Below are 16363 nucleotides of genomic sequence, written 5' to 3' on the forward strand. Positions count from 1 at the left end.
TCGTCCCAGCATGCCAAGGTCGCAGGTTCAATTCTAGGTCAGGGTACATAAGAGAAGCAGTCAATGAGTACATAACCAGATGAACAACTAAGTGGAATAACAAGTTGATGCTTCACTCTCTCTTTCCTTTCCTCTCTCTCTCTCTGAATCAATGGAAAAAAGAATTAATTAAAAAAAAAAAGACAATGTTTTAAGTCAACTTAACCCCGTGTTTACAAATGTATTTGGTGATAGAATGCTAATTTTGCAAAGTGTCTGTGAAGCATATTTCAGGGAAAGCTACTTCACTGGAAGACATCACATGACGCCTGCAATTTGCATTGTCTTCCCTCCCAGCCGGCCAGTTACGTACAGCCAGGATCACAGCCACGCCCGTTTGAATGGATGAGTGGTCTGCGCAGGCTCAGTGCAGGGTTTGCAGCCCTCTCCTGCCCACGAGAAATTTGATTTACATTTTTAAGAACAATGGGGTGGGATGGGGGGACTATTGCCCTTAAGAATTAATTTTTGTACACCTAAAACTAATACAAAATAATATTGAATGTAAATAAATTGTAATAGAAATTTTTAAATGAAAAAAATTACAAGATAATTATACATATATTTTTAAAGAATTAACTTTTTAAAAGTATTACCTTTTTTACATTGATTGTAAAAACGTTAGGGCCACAAAAATAACTTAATCATGATATGCCACTAGAAGGTTAATCTTGTTCAACAGTTTTCCATTGAGATCAGTTATGCTGGGATGGCCACTTAGAAAGTCCAGGTGGATATATAATTTTAAACATCTGAGAGTCGGAGACCTTGTCTTCCGTTATTCCTTGTGCTAACACAGGCTTGTGCCTACACTAGGCACCTGAGTTGAGATCTACTGAATGCAATTCACAAGGCTTAGTTTTATATATGGTCGGGGAACAGAGCACTTCTTAGTCTGAGTCATTCAGGTTTTCTACATCATCTGAGGTTAGGAATTGCTTAGTTAGAGCACCAATCCCTCCACAGAGTTCCGATTCAATTCTTTCTCACTTCTTCTTGTGGACCCTGTTTATGCTGGTACATGTCTCAGTATTCTCACAAAGCGCGCTATTCTACTGAAATTCCATAACATGACCACTTTCTACTTCACTGCTCATGTTTTCCTCCTGGCAAGATGTTCCTGTGTTCTATTCACCCGTGGCCCAGCCTGGACCTCTAAAGTAGCTTTGAAACCCTAAAACAGTGATTTCCAACTTTTTTCATATCATGGCACATAAGCTAATTACTAAAATTCTATGTGATGCCAAAAATATATATTATTTTGCTCATCTGACAAAAAGATAGTATAATTTGTTTGATTAAAATATTATTAATAATAATAATAATAATTACCCTTTCTGCTCCAAAGTGACCTTTTAAAAAACCAGGTGCTTTTACTTGTATGTAAGGATTTCTGGTACCAAGAATTAATCAATCAGTCACAACCTTATTATGTGATGTGACCAATAAGATGCAACTCTTCACTTAGGTTCAAGACAGGGCAATCACATCATATGGCTATTGCTGTGTTGGTCATTGCCTTTTTTTTTATTTGACAATCTAAGGGAAAAGAGGTCAGTGCCCCTGACTAAATAGTCAGGTATTGCATGTTTTAAAAAATCTTGTGGGCCCTGACTGGTTTGTTCAGTGGTAGAGCACCGGCCTGGCATATGTATGTCCCAGATTCAATTCCTGGTCAGGGCACACAGAAGAGGGTCCATCTGCTTTTCCACCCCTTCCCTTCTCGCTTCTCTCTCTTTCTCTCTCTCTCTCTTCTCCCCTCCAGCAGCCATGGTTCGATTAGAGTGAGTTGGCCCTGGGTGCTGAAGATGGCTCCATGGCCTCTGCTTCAGGCACTAAGAATAGCTTAGTTACTGTGCAATGGAGCAACGCCCCAGATGGGCAGAGCATCGTCCCCTAGTGGGCTTTCCAGGTAGATCTTGGTCAGGGCACATGCAGGAGTATGTCTGTCTTCCCTTCTCTCACTGAAATTAAAAAAAAAAATTCTTGTGGCACACTAGCTGAAAATCACTGCCCTGAAAGAACATTCTCTCCCCTTACAGTTACACTTGAAAACAGCTCTGATTTAGCCTTCCATTTAGCTAAGAAGTTTTAAAAACATGTTCCAAGGAATGAAACACAGGCCAACCCACCTTTTTCTTCCCCCAATCCACCAACCTAGTTCACGTCTGTTATAGATTTACTTTCAAAGGGGAACCAGGTGAAAGGGGAATACACAAGACCATCTCGGGTTGTTTCAGTTTTCCAGTCATGATAAATTTACCAAGAAAGCATTCCCCCTGGAGCCATCTCTGCTGACCCTTCCATGACACCTCTGGGGGCTGACCGCAAATCAGTGACTCCTGAGGTCAAGAGTCCTGGCTTCAAAGGAAAAGCGTTGGGTGTTGGTGCATTTGCTGGCTTGGGTACCCTTTCTTGTTACTCTGGATTGATCATTAAATACGGAAGGAGACAGAAGGTACCCACCAGTCATTCTCCAAAGTCACTTCCAATACTCTTGTAATTACAGTAGGACTGCTCGCTCTCTGTGAGGCCGGTGTGCGCTTGACTCGCGGCTCCTTCCTCACAGCCCTCTGCCTTCAGGGCCAAGCACACAGCATTATGTGACTTGAAGTAACTCAATAAAAATCTTTGATTAAATCTGTGTTTACATGATGTTATAAAGAGAGAAATTAATTCCAGTGACTCTTTCTCAAACAATGTCAATTATTCAACTTTTGTCCCTGTCCAAATGTGCAGGGATTTGTTCGTGCATGAGAAGTGTCCCTGTGTTCATTTCTTGGATGGTGCTTGTTTAAGCGATGTTCTTCCAGTGTGCAAAAGCGTCTCTACACATCACTTTCCAACAGCTGAGCTAGGATGGGCTTAGGTGGTGCTTAAAAGCCATCACCCAAAAGGAACTCTGCAGAAACCACAAAATAATTCACAAGGCACACAGAAAAACAGTTGCTTCAGATGTGCCCTCAGCACTCACACACATTTACATGGGTTGGGGAGTTTTGCTTCTTCCATGATGAGCTCCATATGTCTGTTTGGGGTTTTTTGTTTTGTTTTGTTTTGTTTTTTTTGGTTCTCTCAACCGATCTTCTCTCTTTTGTTTGTCCGGCTTTCCTCTAAGGATCACGTGCATCTGCTAAGTATCTAGATGGCACCTGGGAAAACAAACACAGAAACCCCTCCCGGAATAACATGGTAAGTGAAGGAGCAAGGAGAAGTGAACTGCATAGCAGGCCACTGAGGGGGTTTCTTCACTTCTAATGTGTATGGCTCTATAATCTCTCATTTAGAACAAATAGGAAGTGTCACCATGAGGGTTACACCTTGTTAAAATCTTCTGTTCTTCCACCTGACACCTCCAGCTTCAATGTGGCCATGTGCGAGGAGAATGTGAGCAAGATTTACAATAATTGTGTAATCGACCACCTGGCTTTCAGAACAATACCTGGCCTTAGACTGTGTATAAGACCTTGGGCAACGCTTTTAACCTGGGAGTTATCTACTCTAAAGACAACTGAAATCAGTGTTAGGCTGGAGCCACCTGGAAATGAGTCCTGACTCACGCTTTGGTGGCAGTCATGCAGTCAAGAAGATATTTTGCAATGCTGCTTCACTGGATCTGAGAGTTCACTGTGGGACCTGACGCGGAACAAGCAGTCCTAGAGACACGCTGATTACACTAATTACCCTCTTCGAAATGCATGTTAATGCTTATTATGTGCCAACCATATAACCTGATGTCATTATATAAAAACATAAACCTCACGTGGAAGGTATTAGTATCCTTTTTTAGCTGTGAGGAAACCGGGGCTTAGAGGGATGGAGGAGCCTGTCCAAGGTCACACTGCTAAAGTTGCTGAGCTGCCATTTACCCCAGCCAAATGTGACCCAAAGATGAGTCACTAAGCCCTTTGCTAAGCCTCCTCCTGGAATGTAACAGAAGGTAGAATGGGGAAGTGGGCCATCGGAGGTTTTCTGCTCCGAAATGGGGTGGGAAACCATGGGGTCAGGAACTCCTTTATCGGATTTGGGTCCCAGCTCAGTTTGCTCCTGTGAAGCCAGAGTGAACTCTGTGGTTGGTAATAGCTGTGATTCTGGCGGACTCTGAGCAGTTCTCTGAGGGTGGTGCCTCCCTCACAGGGCTTTGTGATTAAATAAGAAAATACTTACAAAGTGCTGGACATATACAAAATGCCCATAAAATAATGGTTATTGATAGTTTCCCCCCCCCTTTTATAAAACTAGGTGTTGGAAATTTCCAGGCCATTTTACAAAGGCAGTTTTTACCATTTTTCTCCTCTTTCATTCTTACCCAAATCATTTCTGTTTAAGATGGGAATCTGTCTTTTACATTATTTAGTGTACTGAGCTTTTTTTCTTCTTCTCCTCCTCCTTCTCCTTCTCTTTCTTCTTGTGCTTCTTCTTGTGGTGATTCTTCTCCTTCTTCTTCCTTCTTCCTTCTTCCTCCTCCTCCTCCTCCTCCTCCTCCTCCTCCTCCCTTCTTCTTCTTCTTCTTCTTCTTCTTCTTCTTCTTCTTCTTCTTTCAGTTCATTCAATTCTCTTGTCTAAAGAGAATAATGCTCTTTACAGATGAACACATAACTTCTACTGGAGCAATTCCCTTCTGAGTATTTTTGGGTTAATACTGATGAGTATTCATGGAGTAATGACGACTATGATTATAATAATGATTTCCATTTATTTAAGGTTTAGAGCAGCGGTTCTCAACCTGTGGGTCACGACCCCGGTGGGGGTCAAATGACCAAAACACAGGGGTCGCCTAAAGCCATCGGAAAATACATATTTCCAATGGCTTTAGCCTCTGAGAAGCCGCGCTACTGTCTGCAGCAGCGCTATTCAGCTTGACTGAACGCCGTTATGGACATGCGTTCCAAACTGAATGCCTGCGGTCATGCGCAGACCTGATTGCATCATCCGTCCAGGCCCTAAGGGGCGGGGGAAGCGGGGGGGGGGGGGGGGGACGGACGGACGGACGGACAGTCCATAGCAGCGCGGCTGCTCATCCGTGTGTCCGGCGCTTGCTGACGTCATCAGTGGGCGGGTGCAGCAAGCACTGGAGGACAGAAGCCTAGGAGGCGGAGAGGCAAGAGGCAGAGAGCCAAGAGAGCCTGCGAGACAGCCTGCTGGTGTAAAAAAGGTTAATAATGTAAAAGCAGTACACACACCATACACACAATACTGTGTAAGTGTAAGGTGCTTTGTGTGTAATCATTACACAGTACACAAAGCAGCTTACACTTACACAAAGCACCATACATTTACACAGTGTGAATACAGACGTCTTGTACTATAAGAGACCACTATAAGATGTAGTTCACACTGTTCCCCAATGTATAATTATCTCCTATATCTCCCACTATTTTCCCATATTCTGAATGAGGAAACTGCTGAAATCAGCGGTTTCCGGCATTGAATCTGCCTCCTATTGATTTCATTGGGAGTGCTGCGGATTTTGTGGAAGAGAGCTCCCAAGAATCTCGGGTTACCACACAATCCATCGCAGCCTCCTTTTGATTTCAATAAGAGGCGGAGAAATGACAGTTCCCGACACATTTCTTCCTCTCCTATTCAAGTCAATGGGAGGCCGCAGCAGATTCCGCTCAAATATAGAGCATGTTGCTTAATTTTTTCCGCGCTAGAACTTTTCCTAGAGCAGAAAAATTCCAAAGGTAGAATCGGCCACCCCCAATAGACTGAAAGAGGCCTCACACTGAGGAATCTGCTGTGCGGATTCTGCAGTGTAAAAGATCTGCCTCCTATAGAAGTCTATTGGGGGTGGCGGATTCTACCTTTGGAATTTTTCTGTTCTAGGAAAAGTTCTAGCGCGGAAAAAATTAAGCAACATGCTCTATATTTGAGCGGAATCTGCTGCGGCCTCCCATTGACTTGAATAGGAGAGGAAGAAATGTGTCGGGAACTGCATTTCTGACGTACAGGGGATCTCTCTTCTGCGGAATCCACGGGTCTCCCATTGAAGTAAATGAGATGTGGATTCCACCGCTGAAACCGCTGCTTTATAGTGTGAAAGAGCCCTGAAAGATACCATGCTGTGCAGAAACTGCAGTGTATCCTATGATGTAGTTCACACTGTTCTATATAGAAAATTTGCCACTAATCTGGAAAAAACAAATCCATTAGTTAAGCAGCTATTTACGGAATGGTAGCCCCAATACACTAGATAAGGAGATCCATTAGTAATAAATATTTCTCAATATATAATTAAATATTGTTTTTGTGATTAATCAATATGTTTAAATTATGTTTGATTTGTAGCTATGAGAATACATAATGCATATCAGGTATTTACATTCCGAATCATAACTGTAGCAAAATTACAGTTATGAAGTAGCCACCAAAATTATTTTTTGGTTTGGGGTCACCGCAACATGAGGAACTGTATTGCGGGGTCACGGCATTAGAAAGGTTGAGAACCATTGGTTTAGAGAGTACATGCACTTTGAATTAACTCTAAAATAATCCTAGGAGATAAGCATTATTTGACTCATTTAACACATCAGCAATAGCACTCACTTTGTTCAAGCGGTCAACGACTAGGTTTGCCTCGTCACAGACTGCATACTCCATATCTGTGGGTATCATGACATCTTTTCACTTTCTGATGTGAAGAACAGTCTATTTTCTGGCAACTATTCCCAAGCACAGTGTCTGCCAACCACAGGTTTCCCAACTTCTCAGTATCATCATGTGAGATCAGTCATAGAATCTGGGTGTCCTTGGACTCCCTCCACCATATGGTCTCCAGAAACAGTTCCTGGTATATCGCTCTCTCCATACTTCCTGCCCTCCAATACTGCTTATTCGTGAACTGTCACATCCGAAAGCATGTCCTCAAGTAGGAGGCCCTAAAAGCCACAGGACACCATGGCACATGTCCTTCGAGAGCCAGTTTTACTCCAGGTTGGGGGATTTTAACCAGTTAAGTAATTTTAACAAGTAATTTATAATTGAAAGCATTTTACAGTATAACATTTTTTCTAGAGAAGAATGCAACATTTACATACATTTTAAAGTAATACACTGTTTCAGGAGAATGCATCCCTAGATACCAATATTCTAAACACGTGGTCATGTGCCTCCCATAGGTTGTTGTTGGAAAACACCAAGAGGTTCCTGACTGTGATATTTATTGACATACAGTTACAGTAGCCCCATGAGGTTCAGGGCAAACAATGCATAGTGTCTCTGCTTACGTGCCTGCTTCATAGGAGCTGCCAATGTAATAGATGGAGGATATGCCATGTTGAAAACCCAATCCAAGGCTGTGAGGAGCAACTCTGTAACTCCCCATATGAGAAAGTTGGATTCAGAGGAATGGTGTTTGGGGGGTAAGAAAAAGAATGTCCTTTCCCTCCTGAAGGGACTTCTATCACATGCTCCAATGACAGCATTACAGGGAGATCACAGACAAAGTGAGGGGATAGTACCTATCTATTGAACTCATCCCTGGGAAGACATGGCTACCATGAACAGGTGAGACATATGAACATGTGTAAGGACTGTATCTACACCTGGAAGACAGTGGAAGGAAGAGTGCACTCATGCATTTATTTATTCATTCATTCAGTCTTTCACTCATTCATTCTACAGATTTATTGATGGTTTAGCACATGCTAGGCAGACTACTAAGAAGTGAATGAGCCTCACATTGAACCATCTTTCAGTAATTCACTCCCATACCCTCACCCTGGAGTGAGGATACCTCCTGTCACAAAGTATCAGAAAACTCTTCATCTGTTTCTAGTCCTTAGCACCTGCTTGGAAGACAGAGACCTTTTAACAGACTGGCCTTCATTTTATCCCTCACTCAGCCCAGTGAGTCTTTTTGGTACTAAATTTGGTACAGAATATCTAAAGAGAAAGCTTTGCATTGTCCACACTGACATGTCACCTTGTTACTTGTGTCTGAACTAGCATTAGGAGACAAGTGCCCAAAAGGAAATCAGTGGCCCTCGCTTCTGAAATAAAATCACCTTTACCTGTAAACTGGAAAAGCTCATTGTTAACACTCATCCATTATCAGAAAGCACTAGTAAGGGCATGATTTCTGGGAATCTTATACTCACCATCGCCCAGAGAAAGTCTCCCTCTTCCCTACGTTTACAATCTGAGGGAGACAAAACTGAGGCAGATAGACAACCAAAAGGAAATAGACACAACTAAATGACAAGTACTGGACAAACACAAACAGATAAGAATAAATATTGGCTTTGTATAAAAGCCAAGAGCGTAGTGCATTCTGTCACATTTTGCAGAAGAGAACGTTGTTCCCACAGACAGAGAGCCATCATTGTGTCCTGGCCTCACTGGACTCTGTGGGGATTGAAAGTCCCCGAGGAAGTCTGATGTGACCTGCAAAGTACCAAACTGGAAAGGTTAGAAGGTGTGAAGGGCTTCCGGACCTTTGTGGAGAAGTCACGAGAAAGGGCAGATAAGTGGAGTAAGAGGGGGGAGGACTGTGACTTCTCTCTTTAGAGAGATGGCTCCTTCTGAGGGAGGGGGCCGGCACTGTCACTTTGCAAAGTCCCTTCAGTTCCCAGGTTCTCTGAAAGAATGCTCTGAAGTCTACCTGTTGCCATGGAGGCCCAGTGAACCGCCCTGATTTCCTCACTGCTCTGTTGTGGTGAGAAGAAACGACTGGGAGACCATTGGTAACCACAGAGTCATACATCCCTGGAGAGGGGGCTGCAGAAAAAAGTTTGTTTCACCAGACATTCTGATGTCCACTGAGCAAGCAAAACATGTGGCCATTTGGAAACAACCAAATAATCCGTGCCTTTCGGGCGGTGTACACAGTACTTATATTTAGCATCGGGAAGACTTGGCAAGAGACGTGTGTGTGTGTGTGTGTGTGTGTGTGTGTGTGTGTGTGTAATGTGTATACATGAGAGTGTATATCTGTGTGAGTGTGTACATGTAAATGTATGTGTGTATAGAGGGGTGTCTGAGTAGATCAGGGTGACCGTGTGACGTGAGTTCACATGTGAGAGAGCATCTGGGGGAAGCTATGTGTGTATCAGTTTTATGAGTAAGTGCATGTGAGTGAGTGTATGTGAATATGCCAGTCTGTGAGAGTGAGTGTAGGCCAGTATGAGAGCTATTGTGTGTGAGTGTGTGTGCTGCACAAACACGTGGACATGTGTCTGAGGGCTGTTGGAGAACAGGAACTTGGACCCCAGCTGGCGACATGGGCAGCATTTCCTGAAATTGCTTCTGACTCACAAGCACTCTAAGACCAGCTAAAATAATACAAAAGCAATTCAGATATGCAGAAACTTGGGTTTTCTTTCTTTTGGTTAGTTTACACAGAGACGTTATTATTGCAAAAGTAATTCATCTGAAGGTTTCCCAAATGCAGTGGAGGCACAACCTCTGTCTTGCGTGGTGTAACCTTTTGCTCACTTTCGCTGCTGGACTGTATCAAGATGTATGTGTCAGCTGTAGTCGTACCAATTTTGCTCACAGCTCAGGCTTTCAGAGCTCTCTGCCTGATCTCATAGTGCTTTCCATGCCACGGCATGAGCATCTAACGAAACCACAGGAAGCTGGAAGTCAGTGTTCATTGACCTGGGGGAGATCAATTAAGCTCTCGGCACCTAGCCCATTCTTACAATCTGGGATCAATATCATTTGCCTTACCTACATTAGAAACTCATGGAAAGGCCCTGGCCAGTTGGCTCAGTGGTAGAGCATCAGCCCGGCATGTGAATGTTCCAGGTTTGATTCCCAGACAAGGCACACAGGAGAAGTGACCATTTGCTTCTCCACCCCCTCCTTGCCCCCTTCTCTCTCTCTCTCTCTCTATCCCTCTCTCTCTTCCCCTTTCCCTCCTGTAGCCATGGCTCAATTGGTTTGGGGGGAGTCACCAGGTGGATGCCAGTTAGGTACATGTGGGAGTCTGTCTCTCTATCTCTCCTCCTCTCATTTGAAGAAGAAAAAGAAAAAAAGAAACTCATTGAAAAAGATGAGCTGAGGAGAGAAGGGCATTTTAAAAAGTCCTACACTGATTATTTGATAATTACCTTTTGATGCCAAGCAGCAAACTCAAGAGGCTCTGAAAGTTGACCCCTGTGTTCTCTGATGGCCAGTCTGAATTTCTTTATGTTTCTGTCATTCCTTGGATTGTAGCCACCTACAAAGTCAGGGAGAAAAAGAACCTCTCTTACATTGACTGTCTAATTCATCATTTTAGAATAAATCTTTATGTTGCTCTCTCTCTAAATAAAATTTTATTTTGAAACCCCCTGAGCTTCTTCTGTCTTTGCACATCTGCTCTTGTCTTAGCTTCCAGCCCTCCGGCAGGGCACAACCTGTCCTGCCCACTCCTTTCACCTGGGAAGCAGCTGCAGTGACTCCCAGCAGGGCTAGAGGACAGCAGCACACAGTCCGGACCCCTGCTGGAGTGACACCTGACGCCACCCCACAGTCTCTGTAGAAGGAAGAGAGAGCGGGGCCTGCAGCCCAGTCAGATGGGGCAGGTGGAAATTCCACTGTGGCTGCAATCTGGATTTCCTTTGTCATGTCACTAATTTATTCTTGTGTCTCTGCTGTGTCCATCCCTGCCTCTGGAATCCTTGCTTCTTTCTATTCTGTGAGTATTCAGGGAGCTCCTCTGTGCCAATTAGTGGGGGAGGCATTAGAAGACATTGAGCAGCAAACAAGCCACAGGCCCTGCCCTCAGGGGGCTGCAGTCAAACAGGAAAAGAAGACATTAGGTAGTAACATATAATGGGTTGCAGGGTTGCACAGGTGACTCTGACTATGAAGAACAAGAGCAGGAAAACCATCTTTGGGGAGATGACGTTAAGCTAAAATTTGGAGGGCTTGGAACCCAAGTTCTATGAGGACAGTCCCCAAAAGGGTACCTGACATAAGAAAGTTCCTTAAATATTTGTTCAAGGAATAAAGGACTTAAGAAAGGGGGGTGGTTTCATGCAGAATATTCCAGGGAGTGGGAATTTTACATCTAAATGATGGTTATGTAGCCTCTTCAGCGACATAAAAGAGGTCCTCAAGGCTGCACTAGAGATAGCGAAGGGAGAAGCAAAGTAGCCGAATCTGTACAGGGAGGCAGAGACCAGCGTGGGTGGCCCTGGAACCTTGTTAAGGAATTTGGGCTTATTCTGGGGTCATGAGGAACCAAGAAAATCTTTGAGGTGTGTGACCCCCAGATAGGTGCTGCACACAGTAAAGTGGTCGTTCTCAGACTCACATGTGCGACGGATCCGCTGGGGCACCTGATGAAAACACAGACGACGCAGCAGGAGCAGCCTGGTTCTGCACCAGCTCCAAGTACATGAAACAATTAATTCTAGAAACTGGCATGGATCATAATCCTAAGGCACCCAGTCCAAGGCGCTCCCTGCCTGTCACTGGAAAGTCCTTTCTTACGATGACTCAGTTTAATAGCAGCAGTGTTGGTCTGGACTCTAGGCCCCAGGTTTCCCCGAATAACAGCTGAAAATTCTTTCTGTTTTACTAAATTCTCCTCCACATGGCCTTTCTTTTACGGTGCCCTATCAGGATACGGATGGAGGCTGGCTGTGCCTAGAAACAGGCCATCAGCCTGAACTGGAGAGGATTCTGGACATCACCCAAGTCCTAATGCATTAACTGCAGAGCTCTGCGGCCTTGGAGCTGGGCCAGGCCACAGAGCTTCCTGAGCCCAGACTGGCCACAGCCCGAGGCATGCTCACGGTAACTGTACTATGGTCTTTCTCTTCCTGGGTTTTAATGAATTCTGGCAGTTTGCCCATCAGGTGCTGTCCTCCTGGGGACCAGATCAAATGACCCATGTTCCTAACCACCAAGGTTGGTTCTAGGAAAACCTGCAGTAGTGGAAAGTCACCTGAGTGGCATCACAGTAGGAAGATATAGAAAATTCCTCCACCTAAAAATATTCCTTACTTGCTTATTATTGTTGACTACAGTTCCATCTCCAGTTATTCATACTTTGTGTTAAGCACTGTCTCATAGTCCAGCCCCTTTTTAAAAACTTGAGGTTAACTAATAAGTCACTAACATCTTAGTAAGAATTAGGTAAGCAGCTCTTCCCCAGACTAGGAAAGATGTCTTGGCTAAAGAGTGGGCCCAAGGTGAGAATGAGGAGCAGGGGAAAGCAAGCAAGCCAAGGAGAGACAAGAGACAGATAAAACTTGCTCATTTCAATTTCTTGCTAGGGCCGGCTCTAATTTTGACCTCCAGATGCTTCCTAGTTTTCATGGCTCCTCATCAAAGTCAGTGGTGATGTAAGGAACTGGAGGAAAACCAGGTTTTCTGATTCCGGGTGGAGTTTACAGTAAAGATAGGAATCATACCTGAGCCTTGTGTGTGCTCTCCGTCCCACAGACAGTATGATTCTCCTGACAGTCATGTGTGCCTCTTCTGGGGCGGGGTGGAGACCTCTGGGGTGGGGTGGAGATGTATTAAAGGTCAATGACAAAAGGTATAAGATTATTATTATTTTTTTACCAGAAAGGAAGAATGTAATTTGGTTAAATAGTAGTATCTGCCACAGGCTTTGGAAATGATGCCCTGTAGCTTTCAGAGCATGGTCACACATACGTCTTTACCTTAACCATTACCTTTTTGGGAATGGGGCTACACATTTTACTCACGGCAAAAAGCTCACTAAAGGACTTGTTTAAAAATGCACATTTCTGAGCTCCACACTGGACATTCTCATCCAGTAGATTTGGGGTGTAGCCTTTGAATCTGAATTTCAATAGCACATAGGAGTGTGTGGGCTAGTGGGCTAGCCATTGAGAAATGCAGATTAGGTCATAACAGCGCTGGTGGGTGCACAGGTCACTGGATTTTGATCTTTTAGAGGTAAGAACTGTGTCTCATTCATACTGGTATTCCCCTCAGTGCCTAGCACAGTGCTTTGCACATATTTGATGAACAAGTGTTTGCAGAAATTTAGTGGTCAAGGAAATACTCATGGAAGTGGCCTCTTTAAATAAAAAGGACTTTAGGAGACAAGCTCTGGGGTGAAAAGTATTCTAGAAGGAAGAAATATCAAAAGCAAAGTCATGAACTTGGGGCTTTCCAGGTATGGAGAAGAGTGTTATTATTTGATTACAGCACAGATTATGTATGTATCATGAATAATGGGGAGATAAGACTACAAAAATAAGGAAAGATTGTATTGTGGAACACTGTGAATTTGGAATTTATACAGTTCAGAAACAATGGGACAATGCTGAAGTCCATGTCTTCATGTATTTAGGATACAACATAAGTGAATGCAATGTCCAATGGGAATTATTTCCACACTGCTGAACCATTTTCTTACCAGAACAGAGCGATCTAGAAAGCTTCTGTATAAACTCCAAACAATTTTTTTTTCTTCTCATTTTTTATTCAATGAGAGGAGGAAAGGTGGAGAGACAGACTCCTGCATGCACCCCGACCAAGATCCACCTGGCAAGCCCACTAGAGGGTGATGCTCTCCCATCTGAGGCATTGCTCTGTTGCTCAGCAACCAAGCTCTTCCTAGAGCCTGAGGCAAAGGCTATGAAGCTATCCTCTGTGCCTGGGGCCAAATTGCTCCAATCAAGCCATGTCTGCAGGAGGGAGGGAGGGAGAGAGAGAGAGAGAGAGAGAGAGAGAGAGAGAGAGAGAGATGCAAGAGGGGGAGTGGTGAAGAAGCAAATGGGCTCTTCTCCTGTGTGCCAACTGGGAATCAAACCTGGGGCATCTACAAGCTGGGCTGACACTCTATCATGGAATCAACCAGCCAGGGCCCTCAAACAACTTCTAAAGTCTTGATATTCTAAACTGTAATCTGCAGCTGTCCCCTTGGGAAATCACTAATCCCTACATCCACTAGCACCTGAATGGTATTGGGTTCTAAATCTTTATCTCTAGCCCATCCTCTCTGGAGCTTAGATTCCAGATGCTGCCTGAGCACCTCCATCCGGATGTCCACTGAGTATCTCACCTATAACATCCTCCAATGTAGATCCAGCATTTTCCCTAAACCTTCTTCTTGGACTTCCTATCCTGGCTTAGGGTATTTACCTACCCACCTAAATCAGAAACTGGAGGTCATCTTTCACCTTCATGCATAAAGAGCCATGGAAATTCCATTCTTCAGATAGTACCCCTTTCCTACCCTAGGAATATTTGCAATAAAAAAAATATTTTTGTTTTTCTTTTTCATATTTCCATGTGCATGATTTCACACCTATGAGCCACCTATGAACATCTATCTCTAAAGTGGTGATGGGGAGGGAAAATTATTATAATAGGAAAATGGAGAAAGGGGGGTCAATATTCAGTATTTGATAACAGAAATCAGAATTCTGAGTTCCTAATAAGATTAGTTTAAAAAAAAAAAAAAAGATTAGTTTTCAAAGCATAACTTTATTGATTTTTTCCCAAATTCCTTAAAATTCCAATAACATACCAAGAGTCAGCCTTTGGGAGATAAATACTGAATGTACTATAAGTTGTCTAGAGAGATCACAGGATCCACATCTTAAAGGAAGTCCCTTACTTCCATGAGAGGAAAGAAATCTTAACCCTTGAGGTCCAGTGAGAACTGAGAAGGGGAAAAGGGTCTGAAAGATAGAACATGTATCCTGACTTCTCTCTGCAGCGAGCTGAAGCCCCAGAGGAGGTGTTGGTAGAGAAGTGAAGGGAGCCGTATAAAGCACACAGGGCTGTGTGGATGCCTCACTTTGAGCCCTAGGAGGGGCTGGCTGCCCCAGATGGCCCTACACTAGCATGGGGAAGTCACAGCTGAATAAAGTGGCCATGCAACACCTTGGGCGACAAACATGCCTATCATAGCTCCTGAGCTTCTCTTACTCCTAGGTGACATGGAGTGATCTAGAAATCCATGTATGCAATGAAGGGTGCAGAGTCAGTAGAGTGGAAAGATGGGAGATGTGGCTAAGACTTTGAGGGGCAGCAGTGGCCACAAGAGTCAAGGTGAGATGGTCAGATAGGAACATCTCCAGACTCTGTCTGAGTCAGGTGAGAGCAGAACAGATGAATGTGGGCAGACAGCAGCAGTGAAAGGCAGCGGGTGTCCCATGCTCAAAGAAGTGAGGGATGCTATTGGGCACCCAGAGAACCCAGAGTGAGACCTGCCGGGGCTGATCCACCCAGGCATCATAAGGTCACTGACTGCCTGTACAACTAGACACCATCTCAGGAGAGGCAAAGCCATGAGAGGAAATCTGAAAGGTCGAGTCTTTTTTTCAAGTGAGAGTAGGGGAGATAGAGAGACAGACTCTTGCATGCGCCCTGATCGGGATCTACCCAGCAATACTCGTCTGGGACCAATGCTTGAATCAACTGAGCTATCTTCAGCATCTGAGGCTGACGCCGGGTCCAATCGAGCCATTGGCTGTAAGAGGGGAATAGGGAAAGAAGGGGGAGAGGGCGGTGTGAAGAAGCAGATGGTTGTTTCTTATGTGTGCCCTGACTGGGGATTGAGCCTGGGACTTCCACACACCAGGCTGATGCTCTAATCACTGAGCAAACCAGCCAAGACTGAAAGGTTGAGTCTTTACCTGAAAGACAGAATTTTCCAAGCAAGACTGTTGAAACCAGAGGAGACCAAAAAATATTCTTAATTGGAACAGAATGTTATCTGGCAATAAAAGTGTGAACCCTGAGACAAAAAACACCTACTAAGAAGGGCTCCTGGTGTCTTACTGGGCTCAAATTAAAAAACAAAACTTGATAGTTAACTGGGCTCAAAGTTAAAAACAAAGTGAAACAAAACAGAGGCTAGCAGCCATTTCTGCATAGGAGCCTCACACACAAACTGCGCTTTGTGGAGAAACCACTGTACTCAAATGCCCGCCTGCACTGTTTCTGCCATCTCAGCCAGCCCTTACAAAGGATTCCTGGAGTACTATTTTAACCAATAGGATTGAGGCTTTCCTCTTCCAATCAGAGCTGCACAGCTCTGACCAATGGCTCTATTCTGACCAATCAGAACAGTGCCTTTGGACCAAACTGAGTCCTCATTTGCATGAGGATGGACCAATCAGTGACCAGGGGAGGGTACTTATGTCTATATTAGCAAGTTCCTCTCTGGCTAGAAGTGTGGGTAGGAGATGCACTTTCCTCCTAAGATTGCAGGCTGTGTTTCCCTGGCACAGAACAAATAGAGCTGCCTAGCTCTCATGAGTAGCCTCACAGCCATGCCTCATCATTGTTAATACTGAATAAAGTTTCCCTCATGCACCCCGAAGTGGGGATTCTTGTTAGCATTGAATTGCTTCCAGTGACCATTGGTATGAAAAAGTGATACATGCTACAGCAT

The sequence above is a fragment of the Saccopteryx leptura genome, chromosome 2 (assembly GCF_036850995.1).
Source record: "Saccopteryx leptura isolate mSacLep1 chromosome 2, mSacLep1_pri_phased_curated, whole genome shotgun sequence".
NCBI classification, from domain to species: Eukaryota; Metazoa; Chordata; class Mammalia; order Chiroptera; family Emballonuridae; genus Saccopteryx; species Saccopteryx leptura.